Source organism: Neofelis nebulosa, chromosome 5 (assembly GCF_028018385.1).
Source record: "Neofelis nebulosa isolate mNeoNeb1 chromosome 5, mNeoNeb1.pri, whole genome shotgun sequence".
NCBI classification, from domain to species: domain Eukaryota; kingdom Metazoa; phylum Chordata; class Mammalia; order Carnivora; family Felidae; genus Neofelis; species Neofelis nebulosa.
This window is the reverse complement of record NC_080786.1, coordinates 71,378,271-71,401,748: the sequence shown is the minus strand read 5'-3', so window position 1 is coordinate 71,401,748 and position 23,478 is coordinate 71,378,271. Positions and strand designations below refer to the sequence as shown.

Here is a 23,478-nt window from a genome sequence, read left to right as displayed (position 1 = left end):
GCTGGAGAGACCTACATGTTTAGATTAAAAGAGACAACGGAGCAGAATAAATGGAAAAAAAAAATCCTGCATACTATATGATAAAAGACAAAGATAAGAGCCTAAAAACTTCCACAGGGCGGAAAATAGGTAATAGGTAGTATGTAAAGGGACAATTATCTGACTGCCAACAAACATTCTTCTCATTAATAACCATGGTGAATATTATATAGGTGAAACACTGGATGTTAACTGCACTGGAATTAAAAAAATAACAAGTGAAAAACTCTGCAGTAATTAAAATCTGTTGGAAAACAACTGACCAGGAATTCTATGCTCAGCAAATTATCATGTGTAAAGAAAAAAAATAAAGGTATTTCCATGGGTTTTCCTTCCATGAATCAATTCTGAGGGACCTGATTTATTATTCTAGCCAACCACAGATGGAAGTCAAGAAAGAAGAAGATATCCTATACTAGAAATGGTGAAACTGGCCCAGTGGCCAAACAACATAAATAATAAGAAAAAGCAATCCTAGGATAAAGTTTTATCAATTGTAGGAAGAAATAAACCCAAGCTAGAAGATGAAATCTGTATGGCCCAAGTAAAAAATATTCAGGAAAAAGAATACAACTGGCTCTAAGCAACAGATGAGGAAATTGAGGAGTTATTAGTGGTATTAAAGACATGTATATAAAGAATGTACATGACTATTTTTACAATAGAAAAAAAGGCAATTGGAAACTTTGGGGAAAAACTCAAAATATATAATAAAATTATGCTCAAAATATGAGGCAAAACAGCACAATTTTGAGAAACTTATACAGTATATGAAAAGAGGAACCATGTGACTGGAATGCTAAAAATATTCTTTGTGTGGCTCATGATGTTGAACACATAAAGAAATCTAATCCTAGGATTCTTAGTTGTGGAATGAAACATTTTTACATAATCATTTTAATATAACTAACATTAGTTTCAACTATTAAAATCTACCTATAGACAATACATAAGCAGGGTTAAGTATGGTTGTAGAATAGAATGTAAATGTTACCATTACTTGACAATGTAAAATTTGTATAACATGTGGTGAAAGGGTAGGAAAAGACTTGAAAGGAAAAATAGAATAATATTATCATTGTCTAACATAGTGGGGAATCAGGGCTATTACTTAAAGTTGACATGATACAAAATAGACATTTGACAGGGACATCTGGGTGGCTCAGTCAGTTAAACTTCCAACTCTTGATTTTGGCTCAGGTCATGATCTCACGGTTTGTGGGTTCGTGGGTTCGAGCCCCACACTGGGCTCTGTGCTGACAGCATGGAGCCTGCTTGGGATTTCCTCTCTTTCTCTTTCTGCCCCTACCCTGCTCTTCTCTCTCTCAAAATAAGTAAGTAAATTTAAAAAGAAAATGGAGATTTGAGTATATTAAAAGTAGAAAGATAACAAAAGCTAAAGAAATGGAGAATCAGAGGATAGTGAGATGCTGATTAAACATGGTAAAAAATTAAGAAACAACAAAATTTCAAAATGAAATTAAAATGCTCAAATTTACTTTAATAATCTTCAAGACCAGTGTCTATTTATAGAGGCAGTTTTTCAAATTCTCTAATGCTCCTATTATTTACCAATGCATATATTTCAACTTAATATTGGGGAGGGTTACTATAGGTCTTTGCCTTTTATAAACATCCTTGAGAAACTGAGGAACTCTATTTGGAAATCTTTATAAGGTATAACAGTTTTTCAAGTGTTTAGTGTATGTCAAAGTATGGTACCCTAATTTCCATTTTCTTGATTTCAGTTCCAGAAATATTGGCAGAAAAAGTAAAAAGCTGACAGCTGGGTATAAGGATATTACAAGATGACTCTAATTATCTAAAATGTTTCTTTTAAAAGAACAGTTGCTACTAAATATTTCATTGCTAACATTTGGCTGAAGCCATAGCTATGTGTATTCTATGGCACACTGGATCTGAACCTTGCAGCTGGTGGTTGATTTCCATCAACACCTTAAGGCTGAAGTCTACAGCAAGGCTAAACACATTTAAACTATGAAAATGGAGCTTTAAAAAATATGATGGAGAGGTGTCTGGGTGGCTCAGTTAGTCTTTCAATTTCGGCTCAGGTCATGATCTCGTGGTTTGTGGGTTCGAATCCTGCATCAGGCTCTGGGCTGACAGTGCAGAGCCTGCTTAGGATTCTCTCTTTCTCTCTCTCTCTCTCTCCCCCCCGCCCCCAACCCCTCCCTCCTTCCCTCCCTCTCTCTCTCTCAAAATAAATAAATAAACTTAAAAAAATATGACAGTGGGCGCCTGGGTGGCGCAGTCGGTTGAGCGTCCGACTTCAGCCAGGTCACGATCTCGCGGTCCGTGAGTTCGAGCCCCGCGTCAGGCTCTGGGCTGATGGCTCGGAGCCTGGAGCCTGTTTCCGATTCTGTGTCTCCCTCTCTCTCTGCCCCTCCCCCGTTCATGCTCTCTCTCTGTCCCCCCCCCAAAAAAAAAAAAATTAAAAAAATATGACAGAAACCTACTTGAATACTTATACATATATAGATAACTTTAAAAAAAAAATTTTTTTTATAGATAACTTTTTGTCTTAGTTGTTGCAGAAAATGTTACCTACATAAATGTCAGCTGAATTTAATTAAACCAGCATTTGTGGAAACCCCATCAGGTACTATAATATGGTTTCTGCAAGGGATACAAATAAGCATCATGAAGTAGAGCATACAGGGTTGGATGTGAAACAGGGACAAAGAGCTTAATATTCAGTAACCAGTTCTTAATCTGGAGGGATAGGTTTTATTTTATAAAGAGTATGATAAAAACGTTTATTGAAACATCCTTTTTTGTTTATTTTTGAGAGGGAGAGAGAAAGAGAAAGGGAGAGAGAGACAGAGCATGAGTGGGGAAGGGGTACAGCGTGAGGCAGACTCAGAACCCAAAGGAGACCCCAGGCTCTGACCTGTCAACACAGAGCCCAACACACGGCTCAAACTCAGGAACCAGGAGATCATGACCTGAGCCAAAGTCAGACGCTTAACTGAATGATCACCCAGGAGCCCCTATTGCAACATCTTCTGCCCCAAACATGATCACTGATAGGTGAGTGGAGGGGGATGCTTAAAAAAGGGATGTGTTTGGGGCGCCTGGGTGGCTCAGTCGGTTGAGTGTCCGACTTCGGCTCAGGTCATGATCTCACGGTCTGTGAGTTCGAGCCCCGCGTCGGGCTCTGTGCTGACAGCTCAGAGCCTGGAGCCTGCTTCGGATTCTGTGTCTCCCTTTCTCTCTCCCCCTCCCCTGCTCATGCTCCGTCTCTCTCTGTCTCAAAAATAAATAAAAACATTAAAAAAAAAATTTTAAAAAAGGATGTGTTTGTGTGTAATTTTACTATGACAGTCTACCTTTCCTGTAAGGACCAGAACCAGAAGAGAAGCCAGGTTATCTTGGGGGTGTAAATCTTAAGTCTATAAACTCCCAAGATGGGTAACTAAGCAAATACTTAAGACCTCATTTTTCTCACAAAAGTGGAACTAATCACTCCTCCCCCATCTTTACTAGATTGTTAATTACATGACATACATGTATTTTAGCAATTATTATGGGTCAGGCTTATGCTAGAAGTAAAAGATAAATAAAGTGACATCCCTGACTTCAAAAGGCTTATCATCTATTGAGGAAGACAGATATGTAAATAAGTAAGCAAAACTTAGTACAGTGTGTGCGTGCTGTAATAAAGAGGCTATAGGAAACAGAGGAGGGAGAGACGGACTCTGTCTAGGAGAGCTGAGTCCAGGAATACTTTACATAGTTTACATAGAAGCTCAAGGTAGTGTGCCAGGTCAACAGGTTATTGGGTAGGAGCAGCCATAGCGAAAGGGGCTCTGAGCAGCAGAAACAGGATGAACTTGATGAGCACAGGAGTCCAGAAAGGCCTAGGTGAGCTGAGGCAGCTCACAATGGCTAGACTGCAAGGTGTTCAGTGGGAAAGTACAGAAACTATATACAGAAAAGTGGGCTGGTACGGAATTGTGAGACTGATAGTAAATTAATAAGATTGCACTTTATTCCAAGGTCACTGTTCCTCAAAATTCTGTCCTGGGATCACATGTATAGGACCAAGAATAGGAAGTCTTGTTAAAAATGCATGTTCCAGGACCAGAGATGCACTGAATCAGATTTTCTGGAGTCTGGGTAATTTACATTTTGGGAGGGGGGATAATTTACATTGTAACAAGTTCCCCTGGTGATTCTTATACACCCAAAGCTTGAGAAGCAGTAATGTAGGCCACAAGGAACTACTAAGCTTTAAGCAGATCAATTTTGTATTTTAGGATGAGTGATACTTTGGCAACTGTGTGGAAGCAGTGTCAATCTCTCCCCTGTTCTCTTCCACAGAATCTATTTATTATAGCACATTCATGAAATTCTGCTAGTTATTTACATGTCTGATAATTCTGGCAGCAGTGTGGAAAGTGAAAGTGGAGAGACTAGTTGGGGTACTTTAGTGATACAGGAAAGAAGTAAAATAAGGCAGGGACTATGAGAAAAAATGACAATGAAATCAAAAGCCATTTCTTAGAAAGAAATACCCAAGATTTGATGGTTAATTGAATTGTGGTGGGCCAGAGAGTTTGATAAAGTCAAGGTTAACAGAAATTCTTAGCTTAGCAAGTAATGATGTCATTAACAGAAAAGGATCATATAAAATATAATTGTGAAAACATTTTGAAAACTGGAAATCTGAGTGTAAGATACTAATCAGGTTCCTTTCTAGAGCACTTCCCACACTTCTCCTTTTCTTAACTTAGATGTGGATTATATTCATATTTCTTTCAATGTAAAAGTAACTCATGCTTATTATAGAAATTCATTCACTTAAAAACCAACTGAAATGTCTGTTAAGATCTGGGACTCTGCCTTGTACCTACTTAAAATGCAATGGTGTACAGATGAATGAGGAAACAAAACAGTGAAAAATGCATCTGAGACAACCATTATTACCATTTTTTATGTACTCACGAGTTTTTTTTTCTATGAATATTTTTTAGTTTATTTTTTTGGTTTATATAGTTGTGCTCATATAGTATAATGATTTTTATCTTGTTTTTTTCACTTCAAAAACATTTCCTCAAATTATTGTAAATTTCTCATACACAATTGTGATCTATGACCACCTATTTCTATGGAAGATATAACTGAATACATTTTTACTTACTGAATACTTAAGCTGTTTTAAAATTTCCATTATTATATAAAAAACCATAAAATACCTAGGAATAAATCTAACCAAAGAGGTGAAAAATCTATACACTGAAAACCACAGAAAGCTTATGAAAGAAATTGAAGAAGACACAAAAAAATGGAAAAAGATTCCATGCTCCTGGATAGAAAGAACAAATGTTGTTAAAATGTCGATACTACCCAAAGCAATCTACATATTCCATGCAATCCCTATCAAAGTAACACCAGCATTCTTCACAGAGCTAGAACAAATCATCCTAAAATTTGTATGGAACCAGAAAAGACCCCGAATAGCCAAAGCAATCTTGAAAAAGAAAACCAAAGCAGGAGGATTCACAATCCCAGACTTCAAGCTATACCACAAAGCTGTAATCATCAAGACAGTATGGTACTGGCACAAGAACAGACACTCAGATCAATGGAACAGAACAGAGAACCCAGAAATGGACCCACAAACGTATGGCCAACTAATCTTTGACAAAGAGGGAAAGAATATCCAATGGAATAAAGACCGTCTCTTCAGCAAGTGGTGCTGGGAAAACTGGACAGCGACATGGAGAAGAATGAACCTGGATCACTTTCTTACACCAGACACAAAAATAAACTCAAAATGGATGAATGACCTCAATGTAAGACAGGAAGCCATCAAAATCCTCGAGGAGAAAGCAGGCAAAAACCTCTCTGATCTTGGCCGCAGCAACTTCTTACTCAACACGTCTCTGGAGGCAAGGGAAACAAAAGCAAAAATGAACTACTGGGACCTCATCAAAATAAAAAGCTTCTGCACAGCAAACAACCAGCAAAACTAAAAGGCAACTGACAGAATGAGAGAAGATACTTGTATACGACATATCAGATAAAGCGTTAGTATCCAGAATCTTTAAAGAACTTCTCAAACTCAACGCCCAAAAAACAAATAATCCAGTGAAGAAATGGGCAAAAGACATCAATAGACACTTCTCCAAAGACGACATCCAGATGGCCAACCGACACATGAAAAAATGCTCAACATCACTCATCATCAGGGAAATACAAATCAAAACCACAATGAGATACCACCTTACACCTGTCAGAATGGCTAACATTAACAACTCAGGCAACAACAGATGTTGGTGAGGATGCGGAGAGAAACGATCTCTTTTGCATTGTTGGTGGCAATGCAGACTGGTGCAGCCACTCTGGAAAACAGTATGGAGCTTCCTCAAAAAACTAAAAACAGAACTACCCTACGACCCAGCAATTGCACTACTAGGCATTTATCCACAGGATACAGGTGTGCTGTTTCGAAGGGACACATGCACCCCCATGTTTATAGCAGCACTATCAACAATAGCCAAAGTATGGAAAGAGTCTAAATGTCCATTGATGGATGAATGGATAAAGAAGATGTTGCATATATATACAATGGATACTCAGCAATCAAAAAGAATGAAATCTTGTCATTTGCAACAACATGGATGGAACTAAAGGGTATTATGCTAAGTGAAATCAGTCAATCAGAGAAAGACAAAAATCATAGGACTACACTCATATGAGGACTTTAGAGACAAAACAGATGAACATAAGGGAAGGGAAACAAAAATAAAAACAGGGAGGGGGACAAAACAGAAGAGACTCATGGAGAACAAACAGAGGGTTACGGGGGGGTTGTGGGAGGTGGGATGGGCTAAATGGGTAAGGGTATTAAGGAATCTACTCCTGAAATCATTGCTTCACTATATACTAATTTGGATATAAATTTTAAAAATAAAAAATTAAATTAAAAAATTTCCATTATTATATATAATGCTGCAAAAATGAAATTATGGGATCAAAAGGTATGTTAATTTTAAAGGCACAGGGGCGCCTGGGTGGCTCAGTCGGTTGGGCAGCCGACTTCGGCTCAGGTCATGATCTCGCGGTCCGTGAGTTCAAGCCCCGCGTCGGGCTCTGTGCTGACAGCTCAGAGCCTGGAGCCTGTTTCGGATTCTGTATCTCCCTCTCTCTGACCCTCCCCTGTTCATGCTTTGTCTCTCTCTGTCTCAAAAATAAAATAAGCGTTAAAAAAAAAAATTAAAAAAAAAAAATAAAGGCACAAAAATTGCTGACTTGTTTTTTTCCAAAAGTGTTCAATCAATTTAGACTGCCAAAAGAAATATACGAACAAGCACATTTCATGGCATATTCACCAGCAACAAAACCATTAGAAAAATTTCCTGGTAACTCAAAAAGTAAAAATATATCACTGCAACTTAAAAGTTTCACTTCTTTGATCTGTCAAGGAGAAACATTTTCCCATTTGCTTTTATTTTCACTTTAGTAAATGAACCTGTTTTCTCAAGTTCTTTGCTCATTCATGTACACTGAACTTGGTGCTTTTGAAAGCATTTGTAGGAACACCTTAAAATTAAAGGTAAACATTTGGCTTTCTGCAACTGTGAAGTTGGAGAGATCCTGGCCAGGCCAAGGATGTTGGATCTTATTGGTCTCCCAGCCGTTCAACCCTTCCCTGGAGCCCCAATAAAATGATCTGATCCACATAAACAAATAGAGATAAACCTCTGTCTGCTACATATTTGCAAATTTCTAATCCCAGTTTGCACATCTTTAATTTATTCATTTGTATTGGGGGGAGGGAGGTGGGAGAAAAGGACAAAATAAATGGCAATGTTCTGAGTCAATGTAATAAATTTTCCCTTCATGAGTCCTTCCAGTTCTTTAAAGTTTGGAAGGTATTTCCCCATTCACATAAATTTTTTTTTTAATTTTTAAAAAATGTTTTATGTATTTTTGAGGTGAGGGGGAGAGTAGGAAGAGGGGTGGAGAGGGAGGGAGAGGAGACAGAGGATCTGAAGCAGGCTCTTGTGCTGACAGCAGAGAGTTTGACACTGGTTTCATGACTGGGAGATCACGACCCCAGATGAAGTCAGACGCTTAACTAACGGAATCACCCAGGTGCCCCCACATAAAATATCTTTCTTAAATGAAACTAGCATAAGGATATTTACTCTTTTTCATCTAACTCTTCAATTTACCTTGAATTTATTTTGGTATATAAGATGACATAAAGATTCAAATTTATTTTGAATACTATTTACCACTCTCAAAAACATGCACTGAATGTCTTCCTTTTTCTGCTGATTTCTGATGATTCTTTTATTATATTTAGAATATATATTTCTGGGATCTCAATTCACTTTCACCAACTTTACTATCAGTGCTATGCCAGTACCCTACTCTTTTATTTATTATAGTTTTACAGCGTGCTTTGATATCTGATAGGGCTACAGGGTTATTAGCTCTCTGGCACTGTTCTTGGTTTTTTACCTAAGTTATCTCATTTTTACCTCTAGTTTCTTGGACAAAACTAAGAATTATCTTGTTAATTTCTCAAACACATTAAAAAAAATCAGAATTATGCTAAACCTCAACCTCTAAGTTAACTTGAGAAAAACGGATATTTGTTAATAGTTGGGACTTCCCATTCAGGCACATGATGTTTTTCTCCCTGCAACCCCCAACCCCCCACCCTGCGCGTATCCCAGTAATTTTCAGGTTTCTACACAGGGGCTCACACATTTCTTATTAACATAATTTTATATTTTCTGTCCTTGTTATAAGCAACTTTTTCTACCATATTTTCTAAACAATTACTGCTATTATAAAGGAGAACTACTGAGTTTAAAGTATTTTCTTAAATCTAGTTACTCTACCTTCCTATTAATAAGTTCTAATAACTTCTCAGGTGACTCTTGGTTTTCCCAGGAATGCAATCATACCACCCAAAAATGGGATTGTAGAGCTTTTTTTTTTTTCCCAGTATTTACTACTTTTCATTCTAATTCATTTCTTATTATATTGGTCAGAACATCCAGAGGAATATTATATAATAATGTAGTGATAACAGGTTTCTGAGTTTTAAACACTCATTGCTTCTCTAGTATTTCACTATCAATTTTTACTTTAGCTTTTAGTTTGATATGTTTGTTAAGGAAACTTTTCTTTATTTCTGGCTTTTAAAGGGACAAAAGGAAATTATTATTTTCTTTTCCATGTTTACCGATATGTTTACTTTCCTTATCAGATCTATTGACCTACATATTATAAAATTTCATATTTACCCATCTTTGCATTCTTAGATATTTGATAATCATAAAAGACTTAACATACTTAATTATTTTTATTTCTATTTTATTCATAGCTATTTGAGTTCTACATTCATAAAGTTTGCACAGGCTCATTTCTGGAATACAGCACCCTGGAAACATCTCTTTCAGTCACTAGCCATCTGGTGACAACTTTTCAGGCTCACAAAACCTAAGTGGCTTGTTCAGTGTCATGTGGTTGGCAGGCAGGTTAGATATTCTGGTTCTGATCTAGAATTATAAGCAAATGTCCCATTTCAGTGCATCAACCCTTTATTCTCCCCCAATGTGAGAGAGAGCATCTCTTTTCAGCCCTCATCTTCTGGACAGCTAGAAAGATGGGCACATGGCAGCTCAGGGTACACTCTTCTCTTCTAAGACTCTAGGGGAAGTTCCACCTCTCCACACAGATCATTCAAAAAGTGGGTGTTTGTACAAAGGGAATGAATATTTCATAAGGAGGTGAGAGTAACATGGAGATATGTTACCTTATTTATATATGTCCTGTCTTTTACTTTTTCCCATTTCCCTAGGTGAAAGTGTTAACAGAAACCTACTCAGAGTTTTCATAAAATAAATTGTGTGTAACATGGCTGAGTTTCCTTCAGCAAAATAAGTAGTTAATTCTTAACTTTAATTCCTAGGTTAATCACAATGACACAGTATGGCAATGAACGCTTGGTTAGTACTAGGGCAGTCCACGGTCATGTTTTGTTTTGTTTTTGGTTTGTTTTTTTCATTATGCATACCACCCCCTAGAAGAGACGAAATTCTATATATAGTTTTACACATATAAAAAATGTCTGAAAGTATGCTTAGTAATTCTTTAAAAGTAACAATGAAAAACTTTGAATAACTGTGCCAAAATTATAGATCCTTTGTAAAGCAATCTCCATATAAATTAATTATAACATTCATGTAGTTTTAAAAAGTACATGGACTTTATTGTTTACTATCAACCTGGTGAATGAGAAATACAGACAATAGGATCATCAACTTGAGAAGAATAAGTTATGGTGTGTGACCATCAAGAGCAGTCTAAATTGCTAAAAGTTAAGAGGTGAGAAAACATAAACACGTATCTTTACCAAAAACTTAAATATGAACTAATATTCTCATTTATGTAAAGTGCCAATACAATGATGCCACAAAAACTTGTATCAATGATGCCAGGTAGGTAACTTAGTAATTAAAGGCAAAGAATTAGAGACTGAACTCATGTTAAAATCAAAACACATGGTTGTTTTCCTTATTTTCACATACATGACTTGTAAGGTTTATACAATGTCCAATGAGTACAAACCAGGTAACAAACAAAATGATATCTAAAAAGAGTAAATACTGTATTTAATAAAGACTTCATAACAAGTATCATGGGTAAGTGAAATATAAGCAGCTTCCAACATGACATGAGAATTCTATAAAAGTCTTATAGGGACTATATGACAATAGGACACAACTACAGACTTTAGTGCATGAGGGAGGACAAGGAAAGGAAATGACGGGTAGCATGAAACAAGTGCTACTTCAATGGCTATTGAATGCTATTAAGATATCTGTCAGGGATTTTGAGATTCCAGGAATTGACAGGGAAAAATCAATCCATGGGAACATCAGACTAGATGTGAAAAATGTACATCCATTTCTTAGTATCTTCTGTCCATCAATACCTCATTCCCATCAAGCTAAATCTCCATGTGCTAACTTCTCTTAGGAGTAGGTGTGAAACACAATTCAGATTCCTAGAGTTAGAATGAAATTTTAAGTTGTAATAGAACAAAAAGAACATTACTGCTTAGTAATCAAGAAACTTGTTAGAAGGCAGCCTTACTGTTCACTCTCTAGAGACTGGATCCATTAGTAAATCCTCAGAATGGACAAAATTCAATTCACTACATAATGTTAACGCCCCCAAATAAACTGATGAATAGGACACAGTTTGTGCTCTCAAGGAGTTTACAAATATTTGTCGAGTGTTTACTACCAACTAGGCACTGTCAAAAAACTTAACTGTATTAGTCATTTAATCCTCACTACAATGTTATGAGGTAGGTATTGTTATCATCCCTCTTTTACAAACACGGAAATATGTGTTAATAACCCAGAGAATATTTAACCCAGACAGGGTAAATAACTTGCTTTAAGCTAAAAAAAACTACTAATCTCCATAGTCTGGCTCCAGAGCACATGCTCTTAACCATTATGACGTATATTTTGGAGTAAGAAAAGAAAACTAAAGAAGCCTAAGTACAGTAACTGTATTTTGTGAATATTCGAAGACTGTCCTGCCTTCAAATATTCCTACTGTCAAATTACTTACCTTCATTTTGATTGGGGAAAAAAATTATTTGCAGGAGAAATGTACTAATTTACATGCTTAATATTTATACTCAACAAAAAGACCACAGCATGATACATTTAACTGTTTTAATCATCGTACATTAGTAGATACATTTAACTATACAATAATAGTGTCCATGAACATTATTACATGGCTGTAAAAATTACTACCTTTTATTGTACAGAATTAGTGAAACTGAATTTGAGGAAATCTGGAGTCCCATAATATCATTAAGAAACTTGAAAGTTGGTCATTTCTAGTGAACAGAAAATGAACAACCAATCTCCACACTATAAAATTACTAATATTCCAGACTGCTTTGAGTGTTGCTACCATTATAATTATCAAGACAAGTACAGAAGCTGCTTTGGAAAAGTCCTGTTCAACTTTTACAACTGCTATATAGTTAGAGAAAAAGAATACAGGGGTGCCTCGGTGGGCCAGTTAGTTGAGCATCGGACTTTGGCTCAGGTCCTGATCTCCTGGTCCATGAGTTCGAGCCCTGTGTCGGGCTCTGTGCTGACAGCTCAGAGCCTGGTGCCTGCTTTGGATTTGGTGCCTCCTTCTCTCTCTGCCCCTCCCCCACTCTCATTTTGTGTTTCCCTCTCTCTCTCTCTCTCTCTCTCAAACATAAACAAACATAAAAAAAAAAAAGAATACAAGTATCTTTCATAAATACTTTAAGAAGCTGCCTTTCGGGGTCTCAAATGCAACTAATAATAGCCATTAGATTTTAAGGAAATCTTCATATAGAAAATAACTTTAAAGTGATGTTACTATTGGGTGCCTGGGTGGCTCAGTTGGTTAAGCGTCCAACTTTGGCTCAGGTCATGATCTCACGGTTCACGGGTTTGGACCCCGTGTCAGGTTCTGTGCTGAGAGCTCAGAGCCTGGAGCCTGCTTCAGATTCTGTGTCTCCCTCTCTCTTTGCCCCTCCCCTGCTCACGCTCTGTCTCTCTCTCTCTCTCTCAAAAATAAACATTAAAAAAAATTTTTTTTAATGATGTTACTATTAATATTTATAAATAAAAAAATGACAGTATCACACAGTTTTTCCTTTCTTTCCTGTCATGTGTGGTTTGATTTCAGATTGGACTTTAGTAGTTCTAGTTTCAATCTTTTCCCCCACAATTTTTCCCATGAATGATGACGTGCTCTATATTTGATGACGTACCCTACAGACCTATATTATTCACAGAATAGCTTAGCTGGCGAAAAACTTCAAGGTTTTTGCACTTGCCAAGAAGTTAACCTCCTCAGACTCCTAAGGAAAACACACACACACACACTTCACTCACTTTTTAAGCTAAAGGCAGTCAATTGTTTCAAAATGCAACAATAGTACTTTCAGGTCTAGACCTGTAATAAGTCCATCAAAAAAGTACTTGAAAAAGCACAATCTCTCAAAGAAAAATAAGGTACAGAAATGTGCTTAGCTTGTTGAAAAATGAGTACATACTCCAAATAACATCTCATAATTTGAACAGTTTGTTGGCTACAAAATATTCAAACCCTGAAGGTGAGTAATTTGAACGTTTATAGAAACAAATCAGTGGCATAAATACCAATGCTTTCCAATCAAGGACAATTATTTTTGTCATCTTTCCTTATATTTGCACAAAAAGGATATATCTAGAAAAAAGGCTTACTATGCCTCTTGATTTATAGTCCTAAGATTAGAACACATTTTCTGAAGAACATTTAGTGGGACAGGTCATCAAAGGAAATTGTGGAACATACCTTCCTAGAAGTCTTTAACAAGTAGGGATGGTGATCAGTGGTATTAAGGGTGCTGTGACAGGTTTGCTGGCCTTCATAACTCTGTCACCTGGTGTGCAATAGATGACCTACTCTCAATGCCTATCAGTCATTTAACTGCTCTCAATGCCAGTAACCAAAACGGCCACTCCTACAGTAAGTCTGATTCTACAAAATCCCTGATGGTTTCAGAAAGAAAAAAAATCTTTCCAGTCCATTCTTTTTCTGATGGCAGCTTGTCTATGCCACAGAATTTCACACAAGAGCCTTCAAATATGTGCAAATTTATAAGCAAGCAGACAAAAAGATTTTAGCTTCTGAAAATACAACAGACATGGACTATCCTCCCTCGAGGGAGTGGTTTACTTACTCTTCCCTGAAATCAGAAATAGACTTTAAAATACTAGCAATATCCCAGAATTTTGGAATAGCAAAGAACATTAGATGTTTTGTGGGTAAAAGAAACAATTGTTGAAAGGTCAAGCTCTAAAACCAAACAGCCAGTTAACAGTTCAATACAGAGTCTAGATTTTAGATTCTTGATCCAATGTTCTTTTCACCATAACACACAGCCTCTCCTTAACCTATCAATCTTTGTTAAAATTATCTCTAAATAGCAATAGAAATCTGCAACTACTTAGCAACTTACAGAAAAGTGTTTCTGATATACTTCAAACCTATACTCAATAAATGATCAACTAAGACTGGCACAGAGCAATTTACCTAGTTTTAGATAGTTTGAAGTATGTAGCTACAAACTGATAAAAGAAAATTATTTTGATTCTCAATTATGATTCTACTGTGAAAATATCAATGCTTAGTGGCCAGTTATATCCAGGCACTATGCTAAGTGCCGAAGATAATAGGAATGAACATCCTGTCAAAAAATTTATGCTTAAAAATATCTTTATCATATTGTTTCAAATTTCTATAGTGCTGGGTTTTTTTTAATGTTTTTTGTTTATTTTTGAGAGAGAGAGAGACAAAGTGTGAGCAGGCCAGGGGTAGAGAGGGAGACACAGAACCTGAAACAGGCTCCAGGCTCTAAGCAATCAGTACAAAGCCTGACTCGGGGCCTGAACTCACAAACTGAGATCATGACCTGAACTGAAGTTGGGTGCTTAACTGACTGAGCCATCGGGTGCCCCTCTCTATGGGAAGTTTGTACGATGCACCTCTCCATTGAGTCTTACTAACTCCTGAGTTAGTATTCAGTTTGGCAAGAGAATTAAGATCAGAGTAGGATGATTCTATCCTGGTACAGCTTTTTTCAAATCAAAACACTTGACTTTTTTTACACAAATATTTAAAATATGATGTGTACCAGATAGGTATGGTCTGTAAAAATTCTTACTACATTTTTAAATCCCACCTTTATTTCAAATGGCAATGCTGGCTTTGATACAAAGACTCCTTTGTAACAACTGCAATTATATGCTAAAGGTTACTAAAACTTAATCTAGCAATTTAGATAAATTATCAAGGTAACTACTAGAATACTACAGAAAAAATGAGTATTTAATTGTTGGGCTAAATATGAAAGGTGTTATTCTTGTATTAGATGTAAACTTAAAATAATGATTAGTATGTATACATTCTTCCTTAATAATTTTATGTAATTTTAGGGATCATTTAAATTATCTCATTAATTACATGAGTTACTTAGCAAGCAACATATTAGAGTTCCTATCATCTCAATGCAGAAAAAGAGGCAAAAACTTGATATAATCTGTCTCCTCTCCCCCATACACATATATAAAGCAGCAGTTTGTGGCTGGAATTCAGTCCATTAGTCCTCTAGATCAGAGCTCTATAATCCACCCTAAGAACAGCTTCACCTTAATAAATATTAAACTTGAAAAAGCTCTAAGGTACCACATTTATTACAAATTCTTTAGTGGAACATTTTAACTTTAAACTCCCCAAACTATGTATTTGGGGACAGGGAGAAGAAACACCTAAAAATTCCTTAACCAGGATCAGTCAATCAGTTCATAGAAAAAGGGTTAAATGTGAATAAGATATATAGCTATACAACATTACTGGTATATCTAAGGTCTAATAACCTTTTTTGAATGATGGAAATCTCAAGCCTTCAAGTTGAATGCTCAGACTTCATTCACTATGTGTTGCTTCAAATTTCTTTATGCCCTAACACTTCAGTTTCTTCTCCCCACAGTTTTCAGTTTTTATTATAGAATTTTTCTCCAAAATGGTAATAAAATTCACTTTAAACATAAATTTAAGGGAAAACTCAAGCATGCCAATTCGATTTATATAAAAATAAGATCGGTATCAAAAAACTTTAGCAAAGAGATATTAGTACACTGTAAGGTTGCTCTCTATTACCAAATAAATCCTAAGATAACTATATAAAAAACATGGCTCCCAAATAAACAATTACAGTCTGTTGATATTTGAAATTGCTACTGTGACATCAAGAACAATCTTATCTTCTGGAATTGGCCCTGACCAGAGAAATTACCAAATAATGATTCCTGAGTTTTAAGCTTTGGTGAACAGAGACTTCACCAAAATTGCTGGGTCTTCTTTTTATAGATCACCCTTAGTTTTAATTTGTCCCCTTCTTTTGGAGCGGTCAAGTCTGATTTCACTTATCTTTGTAGATGGTATAAGGTCACCAGACTCTCTCCTCCTTCAAATTATAGATGTATTGATAGTTTAGCATTTGATATCCTGTCATGATTGAAATTTCTAAGCACAATTAATTCCCAAGCTAACACGTGGGTATTTGACAGTCTAATGGGGTTCTGAGAAAATGAAACTAAAAGCCACAGTTGTTTTGGTCCCTAGTCACATCTGTAATGCTAGCACTCAGCAAAGTGGAAAACAGGATTTAATACATAAACTATGTCTTTCTGTTATCTAAGTCCACTCATGAGATCTAACACCTCCTAAGGGGAAAGGAAATGAAAATTTATTAAGTACCTAACACAGGACAAAAACTCTTTTAGATGTATATTATCTCATTTAATTCAACAACAACTCTACTGAATAGTAATTACTCCTATTATGCAGATTAGGAAATCTGTCTAAAGTAATCCTGACAGTAACTCTAAGAGCCAGGTATTAAACCAAGGAGCTTCAGATTCCAAAACCAATTATTTTTAGTTTTTTGGTACTCATAAGACTTTAAGGCCAGATCACTGAGTACCATGTAGAGCACCCAGTACAATCTCTCTGTGTTACAGATGAGGAAACAGAAGCCCCAAAAGACTGAGACTTGCCCAAGGACACAATGCTTGTAGTGAAATGGATTTGAATTCAAGTCTCCTGATTTCCTGGGCAGTTCTGTGCATAATAATGATCCTTATTTTTGTTTGTATGTGTTTGGGGTTGAGTCACACTTGATATAATTCATGTATAATTTATAACGTCTCAACTGTCTCTAAACGAAATTATATGTGTGGCAAGTTCAGGGATAGACACTTTTAGTGACCAAAGATATTAAATGTATTTAGCAGAAGTAAAAACTTAATTGGTGTTCATAAATTATTACATGTTGTAAAAAATCTGTTGCCAATATATTTATTCAGTTAATAAGTGCCTATTATCTGCTGGCTACTGTGCTTGGCAATAAGAATACAACTGTATATAAAATAGAAAAATTCCCTATCCTTCACATAGAATTTATATCCTGGTGGAGGATACAAATAAACAGTCAATTATAATGCAGTGAGTCAATGCTATGACAGTAGGAATACAAGATGCTATGGGAACAGGAGGCAGGGATACCTAACCCAGACTAGACTTTTAGGAGGAGGAGGTATGAAAGATGAGTAGGAATCAGCTAGTTAAGGCAGAGGTATGGAGTGCGCGAATATTTCAGGAAGAGTATTTGCACATGAAAGCAGGGAAAGGTCAACGAAGCTGTGGGAGGAGAAATTAACCTAGAAAGACAAGCAAGGACCAAATCACACAGGTCCTTGGAAACAAGGGCTTTACAATTTTGTATATTAGAATTACCTGGGGAACTTTAAAACAAACAAACAAACCACAGATGTCTAGGCTCCATTTCAAACCAATTAAATCAGAATCTCTGGGAATGAGGCCCTGGCACTGGTAGTTTAAAAAGGCTAACTAGAAGATTCTAATATATAGCCAAGATTGAAAACCACTTTTAAAGCTATATAAGGAATTAAAAAATATGCTTATTACTGGAAATCATGAAAAAGGTGGTCTTAAGTAATTAACTTTTCTGGGCCTTAGTTTGTCTATCAGAAAGCAGGAAGAAGCAAGTTAGAGATAGTCTGATATAGTGAAAGCAGTCAGAAAACATTGGTTTTGTCAACGAATCTGTCACCTGACACCTGTATGACCTTAGATTAAAATGTCACTTCTCAAAGATAGTGATACTGCCTGCCTACAGGACTGCTGTAATTCAAGACAACACTTAAGAAAACAGCTTAATAAATGGGCTAATAAAATAGAAACTAGAATATTCCAAGATTTATGCTGCCAAAATTGCACAATTTTAAAGATCATAAATATTTTCACCAAGGATGAAATCTTGTATGATGCTTAAGGAATACATCTCATTCATTTAAAGAATAATGCCTACCTTGGAATTCAAGATATTAAAAAAATAAAATAGGGAACTGATCCTTTTAATGCTATTCTAGTTGCTAAAGAGATCAAATGGGATTAAGTTAGCTCTTTTCAAATAAACAGATCAACAGAGCAAATGCCCTTTAATGGTAACAACAAATGTTTAAAACTCCTTTGTTCACTAAAGGGCTCTAATCATGAAAGCTACACATAAAGTAAATTGTCTTAGGAAAAACATTATTATGATCTACCTTATTATACAAGTATTTTATTTATAAATTTAGTGTTTTTTTTTTTTTTAAAGGAATACTTCTTTGGGATGGAGAGGATCTTATCCTCACAGGAAGGAAGCTCTGCCTCCAGAAGGACTGTTCCATACACAGAGCCAGGCAGTCACTTGTTCTTTTAGCCTCCCTTTTATACATATCCAGCCCATGAGAATATACACTTTCATGAAGTAATCTTTCAGTTCAAGTACAGTATTGTATGCAGTGATATCTCTTTCATGTTATATCTAATTTACTTAAAATTTAAAAACTTTATATATATTAAAGCAATTCTGCATTTACATGTGTGGTTTATTTTGAATTCTTCAAGTAAAACTGACAGAAATGCCTTTCAAACTTCATACTCATAGTTGATAGAATATTAACTTAATGTTAATTTACTGTCTTGCTATTTCCCCCATGGAGCTATTACTATTATGATGTGCTATCACATCATAATCACCTATTTTGTGATTTTAATAGAAAACCACTCCATTTTACAATGATGAAAATTGCACAAGAAACTTGTGAAAAAAGTTATGGATGAAATTTTAATTTTATCCCAAAACACAGGATGAGAAAACTTAAAAAACGAAACAAACACCAACACACACACACACACACACACACACACACACACACCCCACACACACACCCCCTGCTGGGCCCTCTTCAGATAATTTTGGTTGATGACACTGCAGAACAGTTAATCTGATAATTAAAATTTTCCATACCATGTGATGTTTAGCTACAGATCTACGCTATCAACCAGAATTCAATACTTCAGTTAAAAAATCTTAAAACTTGAAAACACAGACATATTAACAAATTCTTACACTTGCAGTTGCTCTGAGGGCTCCTTAATAAAGACGTAAAGTGTTCTGATCTATCCAAGTTAAATTAGCAACATGGTTAACTTAAGTATTTCCAGGTCTTAACATCACACAATCCAGCACACAAGCAAATTTGTAATACCCGAAGAATCTATTTTCTAAGCAGGAAAACATGCAACCAATATTGCCCACAGTGGTTCAAATGTTGGCCATTGAAATCACCCGACTTGAGTTACCAGGAGTTCATCTACCCAAGTTTTCTGGGGGTTCTCCCAGGCCTCACAAACTGGATTCAAAACATCATCTCACAAACCCATGTCCCGCATGTGCACAAAGTCGCTGGAATGAGGAAGCTTCTCAAAAACGAAATCACAACTCTAATTCATTAAAGAATATGCAGGCTGTTTTCTACAAAGCCCTCTCTTGTCGCGCTCCCCTTATCGTTCATATAACTATGTAAACAGTTCCCCCGTTATTGACATCTAAGAAAACAGTTTTCGATCCCCAATTCTGGGAACAAGCCACCATCACCACTATTTCTTTAGCATCCTAAAATAAACCCCTCAAGCCGCGATCAAAACACTGGCAGAACGTCTGGTGTTTACATAGCCCAATCCTGGGCGTACCCTACCTTTCTGAACCACTTAGGAGCTATGAAGCAGACATCGCATAATAGACTTAGTAAAGACACAAATCACGAGACAGTGTCTCAGGTCTATGAATGAAAGATCCAATACGTTTGATTGTCTTGGTTAAAAGGGGGGAAAAAAACAACCTCGGGAGGAAGGGTGGGAGGGGAACTGCGGGGTGGGGGGAGCGGTTTTCCTTCCCAGCCCCAGCCGGGCGATTTAAACTCAGCGTGAGGCAAACACAGGGTCGCCCGGCTGGCGGGGCCGGAGTCCTGGGGCATGACAGCAGCCCCTCTGGAGCAGCTCGCGGCTCCGCCAGGATCCCTCACGCCGCGCTGCTCGCGGCAGCCCGGCCACCCGCGGGCCGGGTGGGCGTGCAAGGGTGCGGGGGACCGAGCTACCGCGACCGGGGCGGCGGCCCTTGGGTGCGCTTCCTCAGATTCCAGCCGCCCATCCCCAAAAATGAGAAAGGAAGGAAACGAGGAGCGAGGCGGCGGCCAGGGTGGAAAGGAGAGTAAGCCGCGAGCCCTCGCCTCTGCATCTGGGTGAGGCCAGCGGCAGGCGGGGAAGAGGGAGCGGCGATCGCTGGCGAACTCCGCCGCGGGCCGACGCTGAGAGACGACCCGTGGGTAGCCCCCGCCCAATACGACGGGCGCGCCGGAGAGGCCCCCACACCCACCCCGTTCCCATCCCAGCCGCGCCCGCTCCCAGCCATTCCGCGCTGTACTCACGCTCGGGGCTCCTCCAGGCTCCGCGGCTCTAACCGCATCGGGTCCCAGCCCCGCGGGCGGCGGCGGCGGCGGCGGCGCCGAGGGAGAGGAGAGCGGGCGGCTCGGCCCCCGCCTCCCGGCCCCTCTCCCCCGCCGCTCCGGAGCTGCCCGGCCGGGCCCGAGCCCTGCCTCGCCGGCGGCCCCAGCCCCAGCGGCCGCGGCAGCAGCAGCCCTAGACCTCAGCGGCCGCAGCGGCGGCACCGGAACTGCCGCTTTCTCCTTCTAGCTCCCTCTCCTCTCTAGCCCCCGCCACACGCCCCCGCCCCCGTCTCCTTTCTCTGTCACCCTGTTTTTTTTCCTTTTGTTTCCAGAATAAACTTTATTGGTCTCTTTTCCGCTCACATCGTGTAAACAAACAACGAACTCTTCCCCACCCCCTCGACTCCCCCCCTCCTCCGGCAGAGGAGGGTAAGAGCTGAGGAGGGGCTGAGCTTACAATACCCCGGAAGTAGATGTGCAAAGGAGGGAAGTGAAATTGCGGAGACCTGGAGGGGGCAGTGGGCAAATCGGGTAACAGTGTGCCAGTGCGCCTGCGCCTTGCTTTTCCGCCCGAAGTTCGCGAGTTTTGTGTGCCGGGGTGGGGGGGCCTCTGGCGCACGGGTGTTTATGTTCCGTCCTTTGCAGCAGTGGGGATGTTGTGTCATCTTAGGACGGCATATGTGTTGTGTGTCCATTTCTGCGGGCACCAGGCAGGCCTGGGTAGAGAAATAGTGTTAGGATCGAGTTCATTTACGCTCTTGGAGGAAATGAGATTTCCTCGTGTTTGGGAGCGAGAGAAGGGGCCTCGGCTAACCGCGGCTGTCAGTGACTAACCAGAAGCGGTTATGGATATTAGAAGGCATTTTACAAAGCGTTACTGAGTGTCCTTCTGCCAACATAAAGTTAAGTTGTAGCCCAAATTGGAAGAGAAAGTGCTATTTCGCTCTGCAATCCTTTGACTCACTCCGGGGAGACCTTTTGCAATGCTCTTTTTTTCAGATTTGAATCAGCTTGTAGGAATAAATTCTGGCTTGAGAAGACGAGTGTTTCTCGCGTAGTGTCCACAGAGACTTCAGAAAAGCCATCTCAGCTATAGATTAGATTGAAGCTTTGTGCTGCGGGCCATAGAAACCCACTCTCCCCACCCCTCCACCCCCCCTTTTTTTGAGAGTAAAGAGATCTATTGCTTTTTGAGATCGCTACTGGTAAGGGTCCAGCGTTCTGCGTATTTCCCCCCCTGGTGGTCTTTCATTGTATCGAAAAGGCAAAGGAAAGTGATTGGAAGTCTTTGATACAAGTCCCCAAATATCCGTTTTCCCTTCAATTTTTTAAGTAGAGGACTTGGAAATGACCCGCCCTAGAGATGTTACAGGCAGTTTCATTTGTCATCCAAGAGCCAAAAACCTGACCAATAACCAATTTTTGTTGGAACACCACACGTTCATAATCGTAAATGAGATCCATTCTTTTATGTTGCCCTAGTTTTCATTTGAGTGCGTTTCTTGTTTTCTTTCTTTTCTTAAGCTCTGGTTTCCATCTCACATTCCAAGGGTCTATGTTTCTAAATATTTTTCTTGAATCTGTTTTTTTCCCCCACAGTTTCAGAACATTATGTTACACCAGAGCAGGGAATTTAAGAGCGGGGCGGGGGAGGGAGGAGAGGGAGGGAGGCGGGAGCAATAACATTGAATCGCTAGTCAAAGTAAACCTTAAGGCAGCACTTCCAAAACTGTGTTTCCAGACAGAGTTCTGTGAGATACTAATAGGTAGTCTTTGCTAGATATATTTTTCCTTCTAAAATTTATTTTTAAATAAGAAAATGCTAATTACATTATATAATTTTTGTTATGTGATGACAACCCTTTAAGAAATGTGTCATAGCAGAAAATGCCATGCCTGGTATTTGAATGCATGATTATTCACTGTGCAGGAGTAGCATTTTTTGCCCACTTCACAGTTGATGCATTTGGTTTATTTGGTGACCATTGATCTATCATGTGTTTTATCTTGCTTTCAAAGGTGTTTGTACTATTATTCAGTGTATAGAATATGTTAGACATGTATATGACAAAACTCATTGGTCAAGGTCCTGTGGCTGTAGGAAAAATGTTTTATTTTTTAATTAAAAAATGTTTATTTATTTTTGAGAGAGAGAGTGTGTGTGTGTGTGTGTGAGCAGGGGAGGGGCAGAGAGACAGGGAGAGGGAGAATCCCAAACAGGCTCCACACTCAGCAAGGAGCCCACCTCAGGGCTCAGTTTCACAGCTATGAGATCATGACTTGAGCCGAAATCAAGAGTCTGATTTTGTTGGATTTTGGCCTACCATTTTATTATTTTATTATTTGTTTTCTGTTTGTTCCTTATGTTTTTTCTGTTTTCACTTTCCTGCCTTATTTTGGATTATTTGAATGTTTTTAATTTTCCATTTTAATTTATATATTGTCCTTTTGAACATTCTCTCTCTCTCTCTTTGTTTTGTATTTGCTCTATGGCTTACAGTATATCACCATAAACTTTTGCAGTCTACTGAGTGTTAATATTCTATCACTTCAAGTAAATTTTAGAAAGATACTTTGCAGTCATATAGGTCCTTTCCCCCATTCATTGACCTTTATTTCATAGCTGGTATATGTATTTGGGAATCCCATCATTTTTGCTTTCAATAGTTATACATATTTTTTGTATGTATACAATATACATACTATTGTATACAATAGTTATACATAGAGAATTTAAATGGAAAAAAAAAGTCTTTTATACTTAGCCATCCATTTCCATTTCTCTTCTTTCATTGCTGAAAATCCATGTTTCCTTTTAGTATAATTTCCCTTTAGCCTGAAGAACTTCCTTTAGCATTTCCTTTAGAGCAGTTCTGCTGGTGACAAATTCTCTTAGTTTCTCTTCATTTGAGGAAGTTTTATTTAGTTTTTGTTCCTGTGGGATATGTTAGCTGGCTATAGAATTCTGGCGTTAACAGGT

The 23,478-nt window shown here is 38.1% G+C and overlaps 1 protein-coding gene across 1 annotated transcript in view; it reads right to left on the bottom strand.

Annotated features, from left to right (window-relative positions):
- Positions 1–20,940, bottom strand: part of PIK3CA (phosphatidylinositol-4,5-bisphosphate 3-kinase catalytic subunit alpha) — an 87,765-nt gene extending 66,825 nt beyond the window's left edge. The window contains exon 1 of the mRNA XM_058730555.1: positions 20,481–20,940. The gene's annotated coding sequence lies outside the window, so the exon portion shown is untranslated. The remainder of the gene's footprint in view (positions 1–20,480) is intronic.
- Positions 20,941–23,478: the final 2,538 nt, after the last annotated feature.